Source organism: Lepidochelys kempii, chromosome 4, assembly GCF_965140265.1.
Source record: "Lepidochelys kempii isolate rLepKem1 chromosome 4, rLepKem1.hap2, whole genome shotgun sequence".
In the NCBI taxonomy this organism is placed as follows: Eukaryota; Metazoa; Chordata; order Testudines; family Cheloniidae; genus Lepidochelys; species Lepidochelys kempii.
Window position 1 is genome coordinate 80,503,822 of NC_133259.1, and position 24,335 is coordinate 80,528,156.

General features: G+C 40.3%; 1 protein-coding gene across 31 annotated transcripts in view; it reads right to left on the minus strand.

Annotated features, from left to right (window-relative positions):
• SORBS2 (sorbin and SH3 domain containing 2) overlaps positions 1–24,335 on the minus strand; it is a 450,872-nt gene that overhangs the window by 270,549 nt on the left and 155,988 nt on the right. For 30 of the 31 annotated variants that reach the window (XM_073341830.1, XM_073341822.1, XM_073341809.1 and 27 more), the window contains exon 1: positions 12,217–12,760. The exons of the other annotated variant lie outside the window; for it this stretch is intronic. The gene's annotated coding sequence lies outside the window, so the exon portion shown is untranslated. Of the gene's footprint in view, positions 1–12,216; positions 12,761–24,335 lie in introns of those variants that run through there. 31 annotated transcript variants of the gene reach the window in all.

Consider the following 24,335-nt stretch of genomic DNA (forward strand, 5'->3'; position numbering starts at 1 on the left):
TTTATTAATTATTTGTGGATTTTTTCTACATTTTCAAATATATAGATTTCAATTACAACACAGAATACAAAGTGTACAGTGCTCACTATATATTATTTTTATTATAAATATTTGCACTGTAAAATGATAAACAAAAGAAATAGTATTTTTCAGTTCACCTCATACAAGTACTGCAGTGCAATCTCTTTATCGTGAAAGTACAACTTACAAACATTGTCTTTTTTTATTACATAACTGCACATAAAAACAAAACAGTGTAAAACTTTAGAGCCTACAAGTCCATTTAGTCCTACTTCTTGTTTAGCTAATTGCTAAGACAAACACATTTGTTTACATTTATGGGAGATAATGCTGCCCGCTTCTTATTTACAATGTCACAAGAAAGTGAGAACACCTCCATTCCAGAGGACATGCTTCCATACCATTGACGCTCGTAGAAAAAAAAAAGTGTTAATTAAATTTCTGAATTAACTCCTTGGGGGAGAATTGTATGTCTCCTGCTCTGTTTTACCCGTATTCTGCCATATATTTCATATTATAGCAGTCTTGGATGATGACCCAGCACACGTTGTTCATTTTAAGAACACTTTCACTGCAGATTTGACAAAACGCAAAGAAGGTACCAATATGAGATTTCTAAAGATAGTTACAACACTCAACCCAAGGTTTAAGAATCTGAAGTGCCTTCCAAAATCCGAGAGGGACGAGGTGAGGACATGCTTCCAGAAGTCTTAAAAGAGCAACACTCCGATGTGCAAACTACAGAACCCGAACCACCAAAAAAGAAAATCAACCTTCTGCTGCTGGCATCTGACTCACATGATGAAAATGAACATACATCAGTCCTCATTGCTTTGGATTGTTATCGAGCAGACTCATCATCAGCATGGACAGATGTCCTCTAGAATGGTGACTGAAGCATGAAGGGACATACGAATCTCCCCAACTAGGAGCTATCACAATACAAATAATAAATAATTAAAAGCAAGACATCTCATTATTAACTGGAGTACAAACTCATAGCACTCAGTGGTGTGTTTTGAGATGACTGATGATTAGTTTACATATTGACAAATGAAATGTATTTAAAATTATTGAAATATTAAGTACTAGAAACAGAAGCCAATGAATTACACCAGGGATTAGTTTGGGTGAGTGTCTTTATAACCAGTTTAGTCCTACAGTCATGAGAATTCTACTGTATTTTATAGCTGTTAAGTTGGTAGCATTTTCCTAACATTTCACTACACTAACAGCGTCTCTCACTGGTAGGTGTTCACTAGAACAGGTGCAGATCTCCAAAAGAAATTTTTCTTTGGGCTAATAGTTTTGAGAGTACAATATGTGTCCTGAATCTGGCCTTTGTTAAAATGCAAGGCCATAAGTCAGCTAGAAAATTCATCTGTGAATCAAATGACATTGTCAAAACAGAGAATGTGTGACTCTGCAGCTATGCAAATGGTGAATTACAAACCTTTCTTTTGGGCTTGTTTAAAGGCTGGATGGTCATCTGTAGTGCTGATCAGGTTACAAGATATCTGTGTCTGTAAAGTGACCCCTAAAGAAAATATGTCTGTTAAGAAATTAAATTTGCCTGGTTATCTGAATGCATATCACAGCAAAGTCTTAGCTTTAGATCTTATTTTACTGTCAAACTTGTCAACATCTCACTCCATGATTATGTAGTGACACTGATGGGGCTGATGGAGGCACAAAAGGAGCACTCAAGGAAGACAAGGCCATTACGGAGAAGTTAAATGCATTTTTTGCATTGACCTTTGCAGCAGATGATGTGAGGGAAATTCCCACTCCTGAGCCATTCTTTTTAGGTGACAGATCTGAGGATTAACAGTCATTAATGTCCCAGATTGAGGTGCTGATAGAGGAAGTTTTGCAACAAATTGATAAAAGTAAAGAATAAGATGTCACCAGGATCAGATGATATTCACTCAAGTATTCTGAAGGAACTCAAATATGAAATAGCAGAATTACTAATTGTGGTATGCTTAAATCAGCCTCTGTAGCAGATGACTCGTGGATAGCTAATGTAATGCCAATTTTTAAAAAAGGCTCCAGAGATGATCCTGGCAATTACAGCCAGGAAGCCTAACTTCAGTACTGTGCAAATTGCTTGAAACTATAGTAAAGAACAGAATCATCAGACATATAGATGAACACAATTTGTTGGGGAAGAATTAACATGGCTTTTTTAAAGGGAAATCATATCTTGCCAATCTATTAAAATTATTTGAGGGGGGCAACAACCTTGTGGACAAGAGTGATCCAATGGATATAATGTACTTGGACTTTCAGAAAGCCTTTGATAAGGTCCTTTACCAAAGGCTCTTAAGCAAAGGAAGCAGGCATGGGATAAGAGAGAAGTTACTCTCATGGATCAGTAACTGGTTAAAAGATAGGAAACAATGGGTAGGAATACATAGTCAGTTTTCAGAATGGAGAGAGGTGAATATGTAGGAGCAGGATTTAATATTTCTACTATAAGAATTAATATACGATTTGATCATCCTGACAGCCACCCTTTTTGAACAGCAGAAAGGAATGACCTTCTGGGACATTGGTAGAAACACATCTGACAGATTGCCAGTGTCTGTACTGATGTTAAGGCAGGGACAGACCAGAACAATCCTTATGACTGATTATGGTCACCTTTTGTTTTAGGATAAGATTTCATTACAGTATTTTCTATAAGGTCTTGCTTCTTGTATGCACTGCAACCTAAGTTGGGTAAGATTCTTTTGTAATCCCTTTCGTAACCATATAATCCTTTCCAAAATGTTATCCTGTCTGAAGGTCTCTGTAAAACACTATTTGTGTGAATGAGGAATGTATGCATCAGCAAAAGATAGATAACGTGTGAAGCTCATTGTTACAGTCAGATGGTCAAGGAAGAAGGAGTGAAGAGACTTAACAACACCAGAGAACCATCAGCGCATCCATGATTGAGGAAGGGCAGATTGACGACACTGAGGTGGAGGCTGGCACCCATAAAGACAAGACAATTGATTAAATCAAAACCAGGACAAGATGACCCTCTCGGAGGTGTTTTGGAATGTTAACATCAAAAGATAACCCCAGTTAAGGAGTAACCGGTCACAAATTGATACAGCAAAATCCATAGACTCCAACAGAGAAAAAAAGACTATAAGAACAGGGTGCTTGGCCATGGGACTTTGGGTTTGTTTTGCCACAACTCCAGGAACATCAGATCGCGACTGACAGAGCCCGGCTCCCCCCTGCGACCAATATGGCTGGCCACTAGATTGTTCCATTCTCTGGACTGGTAACTATAAACATCGACTGACAGGACTCTGTGTGTGTGTGTGTGTGTGTGACTGAAAAGCATATGCTAACTGCTGTATTCTCAATAAATGCGGCGTATTGCCTTTTTCCCTGAAAAAGACCTGTGTGCTTCTTATAAGCATAACAAAGAGTGGGGTCCCCTGAGGATCTGCACTGGGACCAATGCTGTTCAACATACACATAAATGATCTGGAAAAGAGGTAAACGGTGAGGTGTCAAAGTTTGCAGAAGATACAAAATTATTCAACATAGTTAAGTCCAAAGCAGACTGAAGAGTTACAAAGGGATCTCACAAATCCGGGTGACTGGGCAACAAAATGGTAGATGAAATTCAGTGCAAATGCAAAGTAATTCACATCATAAAATATAATCCCAACTAGTAATATAAAATAATGGGCTCAAAAATTAGCTGTTACCACTCAGAAAAGAGATCTTGGAGTCATTGTGGCTAGTTCTCTGAAAACATCTGTTCAATGTGCAGTGGCAATCAAAAAAGCTAACAATGTTAGGAAACATTAGGAAAGGGAAAGATAATAAAAACAGGAAATATAATATGTCACTACATAAATCCATTGTACACCCATACCTTGAATACTGTGTGCAGTCTGGTCATCCCATCTCAAAAGAGAGAGATTAGAATTGGAAAAGGTACAGAGAAGGGCAATAAAACTGATTAGGGATACGGAACAACTTCCATAAGAGTAAAAAGAAAAGGAGTACTTGTGGCACCTTAGAGACTAACCAATTTATTTGAGCATGAGCTTTCGTGAGCTAAAGCTCATGCTCAAATAAATTGGTTAGTCTCTAAGGTGCCACAAGTACTCCTTTTCTTTTTGCGAATACAGACTAACACGGCTGTTACTCTGAAACCTTCCATAAGAGTAGTGATTAAAAAGACTGGGATTTTTCAGCTTGGAAAAGTGATGACTAAGGGGGGATATGATAAGTGTATAAAATCATGAATGATGTAGAGAAAGTGAATAAGGAAACGTTATTTACCCCTTCACATAACTAAAGAACCAGGGGTCACCCGATGAAATTAATAGGAAATAGGTTTAGAACAAACAAAAGGCAGTACTTCACACAATGCACAATCAATTTGTGGAACTCATTGCCATGGGATGTTGTGAAGACCGAAAGTATACAGACACTCCCCAGGTTACGCAAGACCCGACTTATGCAAATCCGCACTTATGGAAAAATAGGGGGGTTTTGCGGTGTTTTGTGGGGGGGGGGTAACGGTCAGGTATACGTTTCCGACTTATGCAAAATTTGAGTTTCGCAAGGCATTCTGGAATGGAACTATTGCGTAAGTCAGGGAGTGTCTGTAACTGAGCTCAAAAAAGAATTAGATAAATTCATAGAAGATAGGTCCATCAACAGTTATTAGTCAAGATGGTCAGGGATGCAACCCCATACTCTGGGTGTCCCTAAGCCTCTGACTGCCAAATGCTGGGACTGGACAATGGGGGATGGGGATCACTTGATAATTGCCCTGTTCTGATCATTCCCTCTAAAGCATCTGACATTTGCCACTGTTGGAAGACAGGATCCTGAGCTAGATGGACCACTGGTCTGACAAATTATGGCCATTCTTATGTTTACCCTCTCTCTATTTATATTATGCTGTTCACTGTGGAGATGAGTTCTTTTGGTGATCTAATTTCAGAAAGCTCTTAAAACTATTTAAAAAATATATATAAGCTACTTTGGTGGTTTCATGGTATTTTGACAACAAGAAGAGGAAGATAGGAATTGCTGTACCTAATTGGATCCAGGGTCCAGTGTACTTTCTCTGACAATGGACAGTACCAGATGCTTCAGATGAGAGAGCAAGAAACAATGTAGTGGATAATTCGGGAATAACCTGGCTATAAAGCAATTTCTTTCAAATTCTCATCAGTTAACAATTGATTTATGACCTGAAGCATAAGGGTTTTATATCCCTTATTAATTTTATCATAGTTAAGAAACCATAGATCTCACAATCTATATAGATGTCTAAGGCTGGAGTTTTCAAAGGTGATTAAGGGGAGTTTGAATTTCAATAGAAGTTAGACACCTAATGCCCTTCCCCCATCTTAGAAATCCTAATTCCACTGATCTCTTGATTTCCATAATATACTGTGGCAATGAGTTCCATAGGTCAAGGGAAAAAATCTTCTCAGTTTAAAATTTGTTGCCTTTCAGTTTGATTAAATGTCCCCTTGTTCTCATGTCATAAGAAATGGTAAATATGAGAGTCCCATTTAACTTCATCCTTCCTGCAGTTGAGTTCCGCTGTGCTAGGTTCTGGTACGATTTCTCCCTTGAGTATGTTAAACTTAATCATATTGGGGGCAGTATTACTCAAAAGCTCAACTATAATTATTTCTTGAACCAATTCTTCAACATTACTTAGGACTCAGTCAAGACTAGCCTCTGCTGTTGTGCATTCTAAAACTAGCTGTTCCAAGAAGCAATTTTATGGTGTCAAGAAATTGCTTTTCTAAACCTTCTAAACTTTTCTAAGATTCAATTGGTTTATACATGGTTAGTTGTAATCAGCCATTAGTACTGTTTTATTAGTCTTAGTTCCTTTTTTTATAGCCCTTAATTCAATGGACTCAATATTCTTTTTTGGAGGCCAGTAGAAAAATCTTGACACTATATTTGTACTTGTAGTTCTTGGAATTGGTATTTCTACAGATTCTGCTATCCAGTCCACTCCACTCATGTATTAACCATGGATTCTATAGAACGTTTTAAATCTAGTCCTACTACTCCAGCATTACACCCTAATCCATCCTTCCTGTATACTTTATACTCAAGGTAAGCAGTATTCCATTGCTTTATGTCTTTTTACCATGTTTCAGAAATACCTTTGTCAAGGTCGTCTTCCACAGCTATTCATTTTAGTAAAATCAATGGAAGTCAGGCACCTACTTCATTCAGGTGCTTTTGAAAATACCATCAGGTGCCTAAATACCTTTGAATATCTGGCACCGGGTGCATATACATAGACCACTTGACCACAAGACAAACAGCTGTACATTCTGTACTCTCCTCACCCACTGTTGACATGGATGTAGAAATAAAGGGCTGTGCTACTTAAGAAGGTTGCTGTCTGCTATCTACAGCATGGGTTACATCAAGATGATGTAACATCCTACACACTGTCTTATCTATGCCTACTAAGCCTATGTTCCATGGAACTTTTCACGTATTTCTACTTGTCCAAACTTCTTTCCATGAAAGTGGAATAAATGGCACAGTGCTCTCCCCACAGTTCCTGCCTGGGCTACAGCAGCTTTATGTTCAGTCTGAGGTTAAGTAAAAGCCCTCACCCTCACCCATGGTGAAGACCGCCCAGGAGACACACCAAATAAGGACATTTCACAGCTAGCTTGTCCTTGCCCCTACTTGATCTACTCTGTCCTCCGTATGAGCTGCATTATACAATTTTGAGCCGCCTAATGAGTTACAGCTGGCTTGCATCCTGAATTTCCACTGCTGGCGTCCCATCACATAGATTCTGCTGGCAGACCCTGGGCAGAGAATTGGACCTGGTATATATTCAGTGTTTCATCCAAAATTTTGAAACAACGATTGGAAGTGTCCTTGGATTTCCCATCTACTTTGACCTTCAGCCCCAGCTGCTGATTTTCTGTTTGCAGGATTGTAGGCTCAATACATTAATGGATCTTTAGACGTGGAGTCACTTTACGGTTTTATATGCCTACAGGGGTTTGGTTCCCTTTATTTTCTGGTATGAACACTGCAGTTATTGATTCTGCTCAGCAGTTACAGCACTTTTTCTTCCCCATAGTTTTCCCCAGGCATATCTGCCTTTTCATGGGGGTAGTGCTAAAGTGAAAGGGTATGTTAGAAAATACCACTTGCAGCCTAAATAACCTAACCATTGACTGCAGATAAACTATTTCATGTTTTATGGGGCTGATTGATATGGGACTGATTGATATCCTAATTGCTTTAAAACATCTAACAGTAAAACAAAATTGCTTGTACACCTTCAAGAATAATATTCAAGACATAACAAACATGGTGCCTTATTAAAAATAAAGTTTTCATTATTCCAAGTTAATTCACTGATTTTTAAAACAATCATTGTCATCTAATGAAACGATAAACTGACCTAATCAAATTTGTTAGCTAAAATATGACTGAAGATTTTTTTCATTTTTTTTCAAAGTCTTTGAGCTCTGAGGGCCTCAATATCAGAGTTTTAAAAAATGGTTAGTGCTACAATATTTTGTTTTTAAAGAGAGAATTTTTTTATCCTAAGAGACAGCCTAGAGACCCCATTGGAGACATCAAAACTCAGCTTATAGTCATAGCCAAAACTGAGCTCTTCAAGGGAAGCTTCTTGTTGAGTAAGGATGGCGGGGTTTTTAAGGGTGCATGAATCAGAACACTATCCAGACTAAGCTCAGAAAAGCATGACAAAATAAACTGATTTAGAGTGAGGAGCTGGAAATAACAGAAGAAAAGTCTCTCGCTTTGTTTTTGAATTTCCTGTTTCACAGCAACATTGGCTATGTGTTCTTTGTCATGGCACAACATGTTTGAACAGAAAAATACTATATTTCACAGTCCACTGAAAGCAGAGTTTTACTGTTGTTCAAGAACCATGTCATTTAAAAATGTTGTTTCCATTCAAAACATTCTTTGCTAGCCCACCTCAGGACTCTTTTTAAGTGGTTACTTCTCTTTACTCTCACCTTATAGTCCTCTCCCATTCTCATACTTCATGGAATTTTATATCACATAATTCCTTAGAAACTAAGCTAAGTGCTTTTTAGCGTTTTGCTTTACTTTACCTGCAGATAGATTTCTACAATATATTACATTTAAAAACTATAATTTCCAGAACTGACAGAAAGAGAGCAAGACAAACATTTTTGTGACAGGTAGAACTAGCCAACATTTTTAATGCAAAAAATTTTTTTGATGAAAAATAGCAGGTTTTGGAAAATGAAAATGGGGAAATATAGATTTTTTTTAAAAAAGACCTTTCCCCCTCTCCTTCCCCTTTCCCTTTTCCAGTGACAAAATGGAAAAAGAAAAAAAAAAAGAGAGAAAAAGAGGAAGGAAGCTTTCATGTTTGGGGAGTTAGTTTTCAACAAATCAGAACTTTTGAAATTTTTCACAAAAAATGGGAGAAAATGAAAATATTTCACAAAACACTGACTTTTGACCAACTTTAGTGATGTACTTTTATTATAGCATTTTGAATGGGAAACAATTACAAGTCTAGATGCCATCTGTAGTCAAAATGTGCACTAACGAAGATCTGTAAAAATCTACTAAGGTATGTTGCACATATATGTACTATGCTCAACATTCTTATAAAAAAATGTAGTAGCTGGCAGTGAGTGTAACCGATGTTAACACAATACCAAGATAATGGCATTGGAAAGGATATCTATATAGAGCAACGCAACAAGATGAAAATATCAGTACTCTCCTTAGACCCAAATGACCACATAAGAAGAGACTCTCAAATCATGCCCCAATCAACATTATTACACTGACAGTCTTACTGGAATAGAAATAGGGGATAATGATCAAATTTGAGACACTTTGCCTATTCAAGCACCCCATCATCACTGGTGTGTCTTATTAAATACCTGTTCTTATTGGCATATTGGACAGGAAGATACTACTAGGCTAGGAATGGTGTTGCACAGAAGTTTGCCAGATGTGCTGATTCTATTATACTGATGTTTGAGACTGATCTGTATGCATGTGCTGTTATCCATCATCATTCATATTGGCACTTTCCTTTGCCCTGTTTGCAAACATACTGTGGTTCACATATCTACGCAGTCATTTCTTTATGCTGAGTGTGTACGAGATGCAGTATATGCATTCCTCACCCACTATATTATGGTATTTCTTGGCCCATGTTGCTAGTTATTATTGTTCTAGTCAAATCCAATAAGATGTGTTAAAATTGGAAAACACCAAATGATTGCCCTTATTTGATTCTGCACTTTCACTTGGCCATCCCAGTTTTCCTCCATTACGTTGTTCTTGCATCTGCCACGGCTATGGCATCCTATGTATGGACAAGCGCTTCTGATGTTTCGACTCATTTATCTGATTCTATTTTGTGTTACTACACTGTTCACAGCCACACCACTTAACTAATGGGGACACATGGGACATGCTGGCTCATTCTGCTAAGAAGAACATCTATAAATTATTGTAGTTTGATATCAGCATATTGGGAAAAGATTATGATTGATGTGATTGACACCACTGCAGATGAGATATGGTTCCTGTCGTTTGACACACAATCTACAGACATGCAAAATGATTTAAACCTTGAAGTCCTGGCTCTGCTGAAGTCAAAGGCAAATCTATTAACTTCAGTGAGGCCAGGATTTCTCCCCTAGTTCCTATATGCACTGCTACTGTTTCCCTAAATGTAACAGTCAGGTCAAATTGATATAAATCTTCATATACTTTTAAGGAGATTCCTTTTTAGAGACACATTTTGGCAACTAAACACAACAGGGGCTTTCCTGATTTGATTTTTATATTGAAGATTGAACTCTCCTCATTTTATACCCACACAACACAGAATTTCGTCCATTTGCATATAATGTTTAGTTGCAACTCTTCCCTCTCTTCAATTAAATTCCTCCTGAATAGACACTTCTTCTGCAACGCCTACAAGGCACAAGCTGACTAAGTCATCTACTTATCTATTTCATTTATGCATCGCCTGAGCAAACTGCTCATCAATGTCGATAGAGGGGGTTGAAAGTCAGCAGGAAGGGATTACACTGGGAACTGGTGTGGGGGAAAGCAAAGCTGGGACCTGGTTTGGGGGAAAGACAAGAGGAATAAATTATCATGGAAAAGAAATTTAGAGGTATTTTTTTTAAATTCAACAAATATGTAATTAATCAGACACGTGCCTATCATTACCTAAGTGATCACATTTTTTTATATTCTGCCAGCGTTCATTTCTCTTTGTCTTTTTAGAGAGTCCCTGAATAGAAGAATGTACAGTGTCTGGCTTCGTGATTGGAAAGTGCTAGCACCTGCTGGCTGCTATTGTTATATTTTAAAAATGTTTACATTTTGCATGATTAATTTATCATGACCACCCAGATTTTCTTTAGACGCTTACAAAGCATTTTACAAATGTTAAGCTCCACCTACTTTCCACCCCTTATTTACACGGCTGAAGTAATCGTAATCACACACACACATCCAGTTATTTATAAATACTTATATAGCACTGTAAATGTATATGGCACTCTACAAACACAGAAAAAGACATGGTCCCTGCCCCAAAGAACATACAGTAGGATGCCTACAAGTCTAAACACAGAACAGTAATTCAGGTAAGGGAGGTGTTTCATGGACAGTTATTGGTGAAGAGATAAACACATAATTCATGGAAGATGAGGCTTTTCTGAAGGAATGATTTAGAGGAGGCAGGGGACAAGAGACTTCCATTTCAGTAGCAGTGTTTTCAAATGTAACATTTAGTTCTGTATGCATTGGCTGGACACGCTCACTTTGAAAACCTCTTGGACTTTGGCTCCCAGTTACTGCACCATTTTATACAATAGTGACTTGTTACTAATTTACCTTTGTAATTATGTACTGGAATTTGTAATGATTAATCTCATGCCCAGTCTATTGTCTAAGTATATGAGGTAGCGAGATTTAAATCTGTACAACTGTTAAATACAAGTTAATGCAAACATTACATTAACACATTTTACCAGTGTAAACATAAAGAATCAGAATTCCTGGTGAGTTGTCAGTGAACAGTTTTAATCCATTTCAGATGTTCAGTGTTATTATGATCAGTCAGATATGATGGTATTCAGTAAGAGAGTTCTTAGATTACAGAGGCTGAAATGCTACCGGTTAACATAATTTAACTATTTTCAGATCACTGGCTGTGCCAAAAGATTATAGTTTTATTGACCAAATTCAATCCACATAACTGCTGTCTGCCTCTGAGACTGTCAATTAGTCAGATTATGTTTTACTTGTCAAGCGGCAATTAATTTTGGAATTGAGTGTCTATAATTTTAGCACATAGCCATTCACAAGAACTATCATATTCAAATATTTCTGTGCCTTTTTATTTTATGTAGCACTCACAGCAGCTAGCATATCAATGAGGTTGTGCCATAAAAGAAGTTTAACCATCTTATACTATAACTGTACTTGTGCTCCATGTGGAGTGCTGGCTTCCTTTCTTTTCCTGAACTCCAAATTGAGGGACACAATGGGTGTGTTGTGCTCTGTGCTAGCATGGTATGCACGATATCTTTGAAAAAGAGTTGTGAGCAGCACCTATTACCTAGACTCTTAACAGTACAAGTACCAGAAACTAATCAAACACAGCACTGGGGCATGCAGTTCATAAAAACTAGAGGAAAGCCTGCTTTCTATTATGACCTACATACTGCACAGCAGCAGTTGGACAGTTTAAATCTAGTTTCATTATTAAGGTTGAGCACAATGCATGTACTGCAATGCCGGGGAATTGAATGATTTTAAGGCTTTTCAAATAAAATAGTCACAAGTTCTATAATGTTTCATATCCCACATAATTCCTACAATACAGGTCACAGCAGGATACAAAAAATCTCTACTGTGTGTGAGTAAAATGTGTATACATGACTTCGTCAACTATTCAAAATGAATTAGTTCAAAATAGCAAATATTTGGAAGGGTACATTACAATATTTGACACAAATAATCTGTAAAATGATCGATCAATGTAATTCAAAAAAAGGCACTAAACAGGTCACTGCCCAAGTCACCTTTTAAGGGTAAATATTTTGTAGATTGGTTTCACTTGCAGGAAGTTTCACTCAAGGTATTTACACAACTGAAAACAAAACAAATGCTTACCTCTTTCACATAAGCTGAGATGTACAGTAGCCTCCTTCTATGAATAAGTCCACAGGCAGATGCTCCTAAACCAACAATCTGTTAATAGGAAGCATGTAAACCTGGTTTTTACAGCCTACAGTATAGAGCCCATCTGAACTGCACACCTGCTTCTTCAGCAGCGCCTGCTCATATAAAACAGCAGTGCACAAGAACAATGTTGAGAGAGGGCAACACCCTTCTTTTGGGTCAGCAGCTTTCACTCTGAGCAGCTAGCGAGCTGTTGAGATAACATTGCAGAGAAACCTTGCCTTTACAAGTCAAAAATCCTACTCCACTGCTGTTAGCAGATATGCAGCATTATCACTCTGCATTCCACCCTCTCAGATCAGCTTGTGGCAGCTGCAGCCACCAGCTTGTCAAAATGGCATCTTGAGGGCATGCTCAGCTGTAATAATTATTCACTAATATGCCTGTTTCCTCTGTTTCCTGCGAGTGGATTTTTGTTTATTCTGTGGTAAAGCACAGCATAATATGTCACACTGTTTTCCATAAGCAAAATGGCTGGTCCTTTCAGCAGTGCTGCAGACAGCTCATTGGGTTCCACTGGCTTTTTGTAGCCATGGCAACAACCAACAGACAGACTTATCCAGCAAGCATGGCTGATCATGTGCAGATCTCCAGCACAGAATGTTAATTTATGGATTTTTTCTTCTGTACTGCCATTATTTTAATTTCTGAACATTTTATGGAAACATTCAGATGCTTCTTAAATTTTCCATTTGCTTTTGGGGTTACATGGAATTTTTGGTAAGTAGGTGAAGGGCCATATGCATTAATAAAATGTTTGTAAGAAGAGAAACCTCATTGCAAATGATCCCAGCCTAATAAAAGGCAAATTGTCATATAAAATAAACTATTGATTAAAAAACAGTCCTGTATCTTTGATGTTAAATCTAAGCATGGAGGACATTTGAAGGTATGAAAAGCAATATGTGGTTATGACAAGTAATCCTTTAAAGGCCACTTTATTAAAAATAAATTTGGAATTACTGATCTACACTAATGATATGATTCATGTCTGTCACCAGAAAGTCAACGTTCACAACCATTTGCCACCAAGAACAGCCATTACAATCTTTACAAATTGTTCTTAGCATTTTTAACTAATATCAGTGTGGATTTTTCTATTCTAAATAGAAAAAAAATTAAGTGGTAACTACTGTACCCGAGGTACCACAGTAGTATCCTATACTTAAAATAGGAGATAAAACTGTACACTTCACTATGCCTCAGTTTCCCCATGTGACTAACGATACTTAAAATTGTGAAACTTCTATTTACAAATAAAATGTGATATTTAAGAGTGAGATACCATCATCTCAGATACAATTCTCTAACAACATTGGAAAACATTGGCTTTCTAGTGGTGACCACTTCATACCCAGTACCCTTCATCCCAATCTATTTATTTTAAAAAAATCTACATAACATATTAATTATACACACTGTATTTACTACATCATTACACACTGGGGGCCTAGCAGGGAATCTGTCAGTGGAATGCAAGCAGGGAAGCAGGCCCAATATGTTTGATTTCAGACATTTCTGTCTGATTCTTCCCTTTTCAGGGTAGAAATATTCCAACTAACTTCAAATGTTTGACTTCAATGGGAATTATATAGTGAATGTGAAGAATGGACCACAGGGGACTAGTGATCTTCTTTCCAATACTCTGCAGCTTGTCCTTTGCTTTTTATGACCGCTACAAAGAGATGCTCTGTGTTTAGAAAGAATGCCAACGTGTCAGATTTCAAACACATTCTAGCACATTTGAGTAAGATGCTGTAACCTGTATCACTGACCATATTTCTAACATCAATCCCAGTTTATTGATTTTTCACCTTCTCCATTAACTTTCCAGAATGGAGGAAGAGTCCTTTGCTGATATTTATTTATCAGTATATTCCCTAGAAAACAATGGCATCTGATGCTAAGGATCAAACTGTCTTCAAGTGAACAGTGTCTCCAGCTACCAAGCACAGATTCTTCGTGCCATGACTACTGTCCAGTGGTGCTCTGTTTTCAGCAGAAAGGGAGGGAATTTGCTGATTTTCCAACTGATTTTAAAGCTGTTGGCTGGGAAACATTAAACCACTTGAACAATTTATTTACTGATGTGTACCGAACATTACAGGAAAATTGCTCTGCATCACTAAAATACCATTTCAATAACTTTTTCTTTACAGGACACATAATGTGGATATTGGGCCTGATTCTCCCTTTACAGTTGTTTAACATTGATGTAGCTCCACGGACACCATTGGAGTTGCTCTTGATTTACAGCACAGTAAGGAAAATCAGAACCAGGCTGTTTTTCTACTCCATATAGGTTCATGCATTGACCAATTAGATCATTTGTAATTGCTACCATATTCATTAGCATTTACATAGGCTGCACTGTAAATAAATTAAAGAACAGTTTACCATCCAAGTTTTAATCTTTTTGACCTGATGCCCACGCCCATGGATATCTTAAATCCAGAATGGAAGCACAAGGCTTTTGTACAACATTTTTTCTTTAGGTTAAAGCACATATGGGATGCAATCTGCAGCATTCAATATTAAGTGTCCAACCTTGTATTCCTCATGAGGCATAGCTCCAATTCAAATCAGTGTGAGATTTGCCTACACAAGGAATAGGCCAAAAGTAGCTATGTGCTTTTTGTGTATTTGTGGAATAACTGGTTAGATGGAAGGCATGGTGAGAAGCACAATATAAGAACGTGAATATGGTCTCAATCCAACAAAGCACTTAAGCACCAAGTGTGAGATCTTTACCACCACTCAAGTCCCGTTATGCAGGCTAAAAAGGCTAGAGTGGTGTAAAGAGGCCTTAAAATCACCATCTGGCCAGTGGAGGATTTCTGTAGTGTAGACACTATGGAGATAGCCATAAGCCTGCCTCCTGGAGACACCCTCACAAGACCCAGTGTAGGTAGGGTTGCCAGACATCCAGTTTTCGACCGGAATGCCCGGTCGAAAAGAGACCCTAGTGGCTCTGTTAAAAGTCCAGTCGGTGGCGCAGCAGGGCTAAGGCAGGCTCCCGACCTGACTCTGCATGGCTCCTGCAAGCGGCCGGCATGTCCCAGAGGCCCCTAGGCAGAGGGTCAATCAGGGAAGCTCCACACACTGCCCTCACCCCCCAGCGCCGCCCCTGCAGCTCCCATTGGCTGGGAACCATGGCCAATGGGACCTGTGGGGTGGCCCCTGCGGGTGCAGGCAGCACACAGAGTCCCCTGCCCCTCCACCTATGAGCCAGACATGCCAGCCACTTCCGGGATCCGGGTGGAGCCTGCCTTAGCTCAGCTATGCTGCCAACCGGGAGCCAACTGAGGTAAGCGCTGCTTGGATGGAGCTGGCACCCTGCACGCCCTGCCCCAGATCAGAACCCCCTCCTGCACCCTAACTGCCTTCCAGAGGCCGCACCCCAATCCTCTGCCCCAGCCATAAGCCCCCTCCTGGAGGCTGCACCCCATCCTGCACCCCAACCCTGAGCCCCATCCTGCAACCCAAACCCCTCATCCCTGGCCCCACCTCAGAGCCCTCAGCCCCCACCCCCACCCCAACTTCCTGCCCCAGCCTGGAGCTGCCTCCTGCACTATGAACCCCTCATTTCTGGCCCCACCTCGGAGCTCTCACCCCCTCCCACACACCAACCCCCTGCCCCAGCCCAGTGAAAGTGAGTGAAGGTGGGGGAGAGCGAGCAATGGAGGGAGGGGGGATGGAGTGAGTGGGGGCAGGGCTGCTGGGAAGGGGTGTTCAGTTTTGTGCGATTAGAAAGTTGGCAACCCTAAGCGTAGGGGGCCTGTAGGGATAGGCCTCAGAACACAACCACAGCATGCAATGCTATAGAGATTTCAGGCAGCCTGGAGAGGCTGCCGTAACTTTGACAGGCCCTCAGGCTGTCTAAATTATGCTGCAGTGTCTCTCCAATCTCTGGAACCGTCCAGATACAAGAGACTGCAGGATGGTTTTAAGGTACTGAAGCTGGCCTTGCTCTGTCACCCCTCCCCTCCCCATGATGCAATTTCCGTGCTGCCCCAAGTAGAGGCACAGCACAGACTCGCATCCAAAGTACATAGTCATTTTTGACCTCAGGGGGACTACTTGTACCGAGTGGGCATTTGTTCGCATCAAAATCCATCACCGTTTGGAAAGAAGCTAACAGACATTGAATAGTGCCTGTTCCTTCGTGCTTTACCTGGTAGTGTGCTATGACATCTCATTTTCAAGACATAAGTGGCAGGCATTACTCGCAGCTTTATCTCAAGAGAGATACCTCACATGTAACACTGTAATTCACCTCCTCCAGTTGCCATTTTTCCTCCACAAACAGTAGCTTCCAATTGTCTCAGACCAGCTTGAGTTACAGCACTTACAAAACTATACACCTTCCTTCCCGGTTGCCTTCATAAATAAACTCACCAAGGATCATTCTTCATTAATTTATTCATTGTTTTTCCACATAGCACAAGCTTAAAATTTAACTTCCACATTTTAAAACCATACTAATTGTTAATTATAGTGTATTCTTAAATTGTCTTTATAGCCATAAAACATAAATATGCACTGTATCAAATTTCAAATGCAGTTTGCACCAAAGGACAGCAAGTGTCACAAGAGCAAATTCCAGTTAAGTAGCAATTACAGGAAAATAAAATTATCCTTCTTGATATAGAATTGCTGTAATTACTCCTGGATGTAACTGAATATCCAAATAGAAAAACAAATAAAAAACCATGCCTGAATATCATTAGCACAATTAGAGAGCTTTTTGACCCTGTTTCCATTTCCTTAATAATTTGAATGGTAGACTTAAATGAAAAAATGTCCATGCAAAGATAGGTGGGCTGCTGTAATAAACAACACGGTTTCTCAGTTTACAATGAAAACGGAAGTACTTTGTTAACTTTGCACCCTTACAAAAAGATTTAAATGTACTTTATGAATATGAATTCCCAGCTCCTAGGACAGTAGGTAAATATCTAATCATTTATAGATATGTAAATCGAAACACAGATTATCATTCTTCCCAAGGTCACACAGGAATTCAGTGAGAGAGCCAGGAATAGAATTCTATAGTTTGACCCACATTCTTGCCACTACACAATACATGTCTCATAATGCAAAACACTATTATAATTAATTGTACATTATATAATATCTGTTTCCAAAGGGAACTTGAACACTGCAGAGTTAATTTTATGCAGTGCCAAACTTGTTCATAGATCCTGCACCTGTTTGATCATTCTCTCTACATATTTTCAAGTTCCTATCAGCAACATCCCTGAGTTAGAGATTGCTTTCATAGTTACTTCCATCAGATAACTTGCGAAGGTGTTCTGATAGGTGTTACTATATAGATTGTGCAGAGCATATACAATAATGAGGCAGTTTAAGAGCTTTTTAAACTGCATGTGTGGGTTTAAATAAAATACCCACAAAATCACTTTAAAAAAATTTGCTAGAGGACATTTGAGGAAAAAACAATTGAAGAAAAGTTGCCCTCTTTCTAAATATAATCATATGGATCACAGCCAACTTGCCTCTAAGGCAGGCAGTTCATACACAGCATGGGGTACAAAACCATGGCAAAAAGAGTAGAAAACACTCATCCTATTTTCCCCTTAAAAGTTTACAGGATTTTCCAAGAAGACCTCCAAATTACCCTTATAATAAAGCAGCAAGGCATCTTAAACTAACAGTTCTAAAATTCTGTACTACTTTTTCATATATATATATGAAATTATTATATATATATATATAATATATATATTATATATATATGAAATTATATATATAATTGCAATGATCCCCTTGCAGTACTAGTCTGGTTCTACTGCATAAATCATGGTAATATATTTAAGTAAAATTACAGTCAGCATCAAAACACTGCCATAAATTCAACTGTGCTACATTTTATCTTATTTCTAGAAATAGATAAAAGTCCCTTAAAATTTAGTTAAAACTGTAATTAGAGAATTTTTTCTAGACTTCCATCAAGCCTTTGATTCGGTGCATTGAGCGAGTTTATGGGATCTGATAAGGTGACTCAGCATCCCTCAGAAGATAGTGTCATTAACAGAAGAGCTCTATAATGGAATGGAAAGCTGTGATTGAGTCAATGGTAGATACACGGCATGGTTTCCTGTCTCCATAGGAGTTTGGCAAGTTTGCATTCATAGAATCATAGAATCATAGAATATCAGGGTTGGAAGGGACCTCAGGAGGTCATCTAGTCCAACCCCTTGCTCAAAAGCAGGACCCATACCCAATTAAATCATCCCAGCCAGGGCTTTGTCAAACCTGACCTTAAAACCTTCTAAGGAAGGAGATTCCACCACCTCCCTAGGCAACGCATTCCAGTGTTTCACCACCCTCCTAGTGAAAAAGTTTTTCCTAATATCCAACCTGAACCTCCCCCACTGCAACTTGAGACCATTACTCCTTGTCCTGTCCTCTTCTACCACTGAGAATAGTCTAGAACCATCCTCTCTGGAACTACCTCTCAGGTAGTTGAAAGCAGCTATCAAATCCCCCCCTCATTCTTCTCTTCTGCAGACTAAACAATCCCAGTTCCCTCAGCCTCTCCTCATAACTCATGTGTTCCAGACCCCTAATCATTTTTGTTGCCCTTCGCTGGACTCTCTCCAATTTATCCACATCCTTCTTGTAGTGTGGGGCCCAAAACTGGACACAGTACTCCAGATGAGGCCTCACCAATGTCGAATAGAGGGGGACGATCACGTCCCTCGATCTGCTTGCTATGCCCCTACTTATACATCCCAAAATGCCATTGGCCTTCTTGGCAACAAGGGCACACTGCTGGCTCATATCCAGCTTCTCGTCCACTGTCACCCCTAGGTCCCTTTTCCGCAGAACTGCTGCCTAGCCATTCGGTCCCTAGTCTGTAGCTGTGCATTGGGTTCTTCCGTCCTAAGTGCAGGACCCTGCACTTATACTTAGAATCATCATAGAATATCAGGGTTGGAAGGGACCCCAGAAGGTCATCTAGTCCAACCCCCTGCTCAAAGCAGGACCAATTCCCAGTTAAATCATCCCAGCCAGGGCTTTCTCAAGCCTGACCTTAAAAACCTCTAAGGAAGGAGATTCTACCACCTCTTTAGGTAACGCATTCCAGTGTTTCACCACCCTCTTAGTGAAAAAGTTTTTCCTAATATCCAATCTAAACCTCCCCCACTGCAACTTGAACCTCATCAGATTTATTGAACCTCATCAGATTTCTTTTGGCCCAATCCTCCAATTTGTCTAGATCCCTCTGTATCCTATCCCGGCCCTCCAGCATATCTACCACTCCTCCCAGTTTAGTATCATCCGCAAATTTGCTGAGAGTGCAATCCACACCATCCTCCAGATCATTTATGAAGATATTGAACAAAACCGGCCCCAGGACCGACCCCTGGGGCACTCCACTTGACACCGGCTGCCAACTAGACATGGAGCCATTGATCACTACCCGTTGAGCCGGACAATCTAGCCAACTTTCTACCCACCTTATGGTGCATTCATCCAGCCCATACTTCCTTAACTTGCTGACAAGAATACTGTGGGAGACCGTGTCAAAAGCTTTGCTAAAGTCAAGATACAATACATCCACTGCTTTCCCTTCATCCACAGAACCAGTAATCTCATCATAGAAGGCGATTAGATTAGTCAAGCATGACCTTCCCTTGGTGAATCCATGCTGACTGTTCCTGATCACTTTCCTCTCATGTAAGTGCTTCAGGATTGATTCTTTGAGGACCTGCTCCATGATTTTTCCGGGGACTGAAGTGAGGCTGACTGGCCTGTAGTTCCCAGGATCCTCCTTCTTCCCTTTTTTAAAGATTGGCACTACATTAGCCTTTTTCCAGTCATCCGGGACTTCCCCCGTTCGCCACGAGTTTTGTCACCATCATTCTGTCACCATCATTGTTCAGTATTGGCATTGACTGGCTGATGGATAGGCAGCAGTTGGGGGTGCTGAGCTGAACATTCTGCTTTTAGATCTCAAGTATGCCAGTGATACTGGGGTTTTGTGGGTTTTTTGGATCAGTTTGGTGAATTGCTACACTGATGTCTAATCTGGTTGGGCAAGAAGCAGTGCACATTGGTTTGGTTATTAATCCAGATAAAATGAAGTCCCTGGCCATTACCATCAAGCAGGCTTGAGCTCCAGATTACAACCTGCTCAGGATTAACCCATCCAGATGGGACATTAAGCGGGTGGCAATAGTTAAGTATCTAGGAAGCTTCAGACTGTACTGGATGATACTTAAAAGCTGTGGACACTTGTGTAGCAGCAGCTGCTGCCAAGTTTTGGGCCTTCACTGCCTTAGTTTACCCAGTAGTCTCTGTAGGACTGTCATGACCTCAAGTTTGCTACAAAGCTTCAGATCTACAGAACCATGCTTATACCAACTCTATTGTATGGAAGAGAAACATGGGCACTGAGGAAAGCTGGAAAACATTGGATTAAGGTTTTCAATTCTCGTTGTCTTCATCAGCTGCTCCATACCAAATTGCAGGACAGGATCAGAAATGAGGATATTCAATGCTGAACCAGGAAAGCCCGCACTGGTTCGGTTTCAGCAGCTTTCTTGTATGGACATATTATTAGAATGGAAGAGCAACAAATTCTGAAGTGTGCGTACTACACAGCCAGCTATCATGTGGGCCTTAAGGTGGTCTGTTTTTTGATGTCCTCCTTAAGGACCTAGTCAGAGATCGATTCCAGTGACACTTGATCTACAAGGAGGCCATGTTCTTTGGGATTTGCCATGATGATGGTGCTACAGCAGGGGGAAATATAGAGAAAGGGGCTCAGAATTTTCTTTACCGACATTACTTTGCCAGTTATTTTTAATCTTATTTATGAAGTAGTGATTTACCACAATGGCATGTTTATCTTGTCACCACAGCAGTCACTCGTCACAACAAAATGTCTTATGTTTTATGATATCAAGCATATATCATTAATGTGAGCTGTGGAAAAAATCAGTGATCTGTTTTCAGATCTCTGCAATGGAATTTTGAAGAGGACAAGAATGAGTAGGAAATCACATAGCCATACAAGAGGAGACTTGAGGAGCTTGGCTTGCTTAGCCTAACAAAAAGAAAGACGAGTGGAGACATGGTTGCTTCCTATAAATACATCAGAGGGATAAACACCAGGGAGGGACAGGAGTTAAAGTTAGGGGCCCATTTTGGCACAAGAACAAATGGATATAAACTGGCCATCAATAAGTTTAGGCTTGAAATTAGATGATGGTTTCTAACCAGCAGAGGAATGAAGAACCTTCCCAGGGAAGTAATGGGAGGCAAAAAAACTAACTAGTTTCAATTCTGAGCTTGATAAGTTTATGGAGAGGATGGTATGAAGAGAGTGCCTTCAATGATGTATGGTGCATATGTGACTACCAGTGGCAAATATCTGCAATGGCTGGAGATTGGACACTAGATGGGTAGAGCTCAGAGTTACTACAGATAATTATTTCCTAGGTGTCTGACTGGTGGTTCTCACCCACAAACTCTCATGGTTTAACTGATTTCCATACTTGGGGTCAGGAAGGATTTTTTCCCCAAGTCACATTGGCGGAGACCCTGGGGGGTTTCACTTTCCTCTGTATCATGGCATACAGGTTACTTGCTGGCTTGAACTAGAGTAAAAGGTGGATTTCTCTGTGACCTGAAAGATTTGAAGACTTCAGTAACTCAGCCAGAGGTTAGGGGCCCGCTACAGGAGTGGGTGGGTGAGGTTCTGTGGCCTGGAATGTGCAGGAGGTCAGACTAAAATATCATGATGGTCCCTTCTGGCCTTAAAGTGTATCATATAGTATATAACACTGATATACTAGGCTTTCTCCCCACCATGCCCCAAATGTATACTTTAGGTAAAATTTCAGTTTAACCAAAATATAGCAAACTTTCAGAACAAAGCTTCTTTCAGGTGAATGAGTGGTTCCAATAAAACAAAAAAAATCTTCTCACGCTCCCTCCCCCCGGGATTCTCAATTGTCACTAAAACAAATCTGAACCTAAAGCAAACCAGCTATGACTAGAAACAATCACCAAAATACTATAATAAAGGCTGTTTTCATGGTGCTGCCAGAATCATCAGATAAGAAACTACTAGAAAGTCTCATGGGACAGTTTGCCTTTGTAAGATTTCTTGTCCTGATCTGCACAACAGAATACATAGGCTAGTTCTCTTAACTATCCAACCTTGAAGGTTCTTATCTGAAGTAAAGAGAATCTTTGAACATCTTGAGGTTTCCCCATCACTTGTACCTGTTGGGTGAAACCCTGGCCCCACTAAAATCAAAGGCAAAACTCCCACTGACTTCAATCAGGGGCAGGATCTCACTCCTTGTATAGTGTGCAATGGATAAAGGAGGCATTTATATCATTTTGGATATTTTTAACCCTTAACAATGTTACAGTACGTTAGCTAACTCTGATTAACTTCAAACCCACAGACACCCCCTGCAGGGGTACCCAGAGTTATTAGGCACATCATCACCACTTCCTCTTGGTGTGAGGAAATCTTGTCTGTGCCTACTGTGGATCCACGCCCGGAAATCACCAATCTCTGGCAGCACAGACTGTGACTTCCAGGCCTCCGCAGGCCTTGCTCTCTGTACAGGTAGCGATATGCACACACCAACCCTCGAAGTCCTCAGCGCAGCCCCTGCAGTGTCCAGGCCAGAGGCACCGACTTACTCAGATACTGGGGGGGTGCTTGACCCCCACTCTGCCCCAGGCCCCACTCCTTCCTCCAAGCCCCAACCCTGCCCCTGCTCTGCCCTAAGCCCCTCACTCAAACATTGTGGGTTTGAAAGTGAAACTAGATCTCAGCCAACAGTGGGTTGGATCCTGCCTAGGACAGACTGAAGAAAGAAGCAGAGAGAAATACGATAGTGAGAGGAAGGCTGAAAAATTCTAATGAAGAAATAGAGCTTTAGCCCACCCTACTCATGGAAATTTGGTGTCAGTCCTAAGGCTAGTCGACAGCATGAGCTTCTTTATAACACCTGACCATGTACCAGAACCACTTTCTGTCTCTCACAGTGACAGCATCACCTCTCCCACAGATCATACTGGCTCAGGAAAGTTTTCTTCCTAAACCTCAAAGAGCTCTAAACCCTGTTACACAGACCAGACATTTTTAGAAATACTCAATTAGTATGCTATTAAGGGGCATCTGGGGTTCCTTTGTTTGGCTTTCTTGTGTCCTAACAACAGTTCCACAGTACAATTGGGGTTGTGGATAGCTCAGTGGTTTGAGCATGGGCCTGCTAAACCCAGAGTTGTGAGTTCAATCCTTGAGGGGGCCATTTAGGGATCTGGGGCAAAAATTGGAGAGTGGTCCTGTTTTGAGCAGGGGGTCGGACTAGATGACCTCCTAAGGTCCCTTCCAACCCTGATATTCTACGATCTTGTTTTGTGATCTCAAAGTTTGGTTCTTGGTGAGTCTGCAAAGCCAGGCTGAGCCATGCATAGTGGAGGCAGGTGCAAGCTCAGTAGCAACAGAACCACATCTGTTCATCAACAGAAGATGGTACAAAGGTAGTTCTCCTCCTGCTCTTACCAAAGCAGTTTTCTCCCCAGCCAGGAAGCAACCTCTTCCCTGAACTCAGAATTCCTTCCCCAGACAAAGGTCCATCCCACCATTTGGAAGAAGCCACACTTTCAGGATCTGTCTGTGGGAATGCCAGGAAAAATTCAGCACAATAACTCTTACAATCTGAAAAAAAATTCATTTTCTATAATGTATAACACTGGATTGTGCAAAATACTAAGGATGCAATAATCACCCCCCAAAAGACGGTTTCTGATTACTTTGGACTTGCGTCTTTCCAATTGTCTTCTGTGACGTGTCTTCTAGAACTTTCCCAGGATCTCCCTTAGGAAGCAAGATACCTCTTGCTCTTGCAAATATGGCAAAGAAGTGTGAGCAACTGTAGGATCTGTTTTCTTGCTCCCTTTTCTTCTTGGAATCTTGAGATTTTCAGAATGAAGCAATGGCTGGAGAAGTCTCCAAAATTCCTCCTCCTACACTTTTGAATGCTTTAAGA